The sequence below is a fragment of the Morone saxatilis genome, unplaced genomic scaffold (genome assembly GCF_004916995.1).
Source record: "Morone saxatilis isolate NCDOM2014 unplaced genomic scaffold, NCSU_SB_2.0 Contig18, whole genome shotgun sequence".
Taxonomy (NCBI): Eukaryota; Metazoa; Chordata; class Actinopteri; family Moronidae; genus Morone; species Morone saxatilis.
In genome coordinates this window covers 14,008,898-14,009,230 of record NW_023339740.1, presented here as the reverse complement: position 1 = coordinate 14,009,230, position 333 = coordinate 14,008,898, and positions in this window count along the sequence as shown.

Genomic DNA, 333 nt, shown 5'->3' with positions numbered 1-333 from the left:
CGCGCTGCCGCCGATGACCTAGAAACGGAGCGTGCGTATCCTATGTGCGTAAGCAACAGTGGGCTTTGGTGGCACATGGCTCAGGCAGCTGTTTACGTTGCTGATTGCGTGTCAAAAAAAACAAAACAGACATTGCAGACATGAGTTATATATATATATATATATATATATATATGTTTAGAACAAGTTAAAGGGGAAACAACCGAGTAGGTGAAATAAATGCGTGCGTGCGTGCGTACGTGTGAGGTCTCCTCGCGGGCATTCACTCATCTCATTGTCTCATAATGCGCGCTGAAGCACGACGATAAATCCACGAACATGAATGAAATGAAC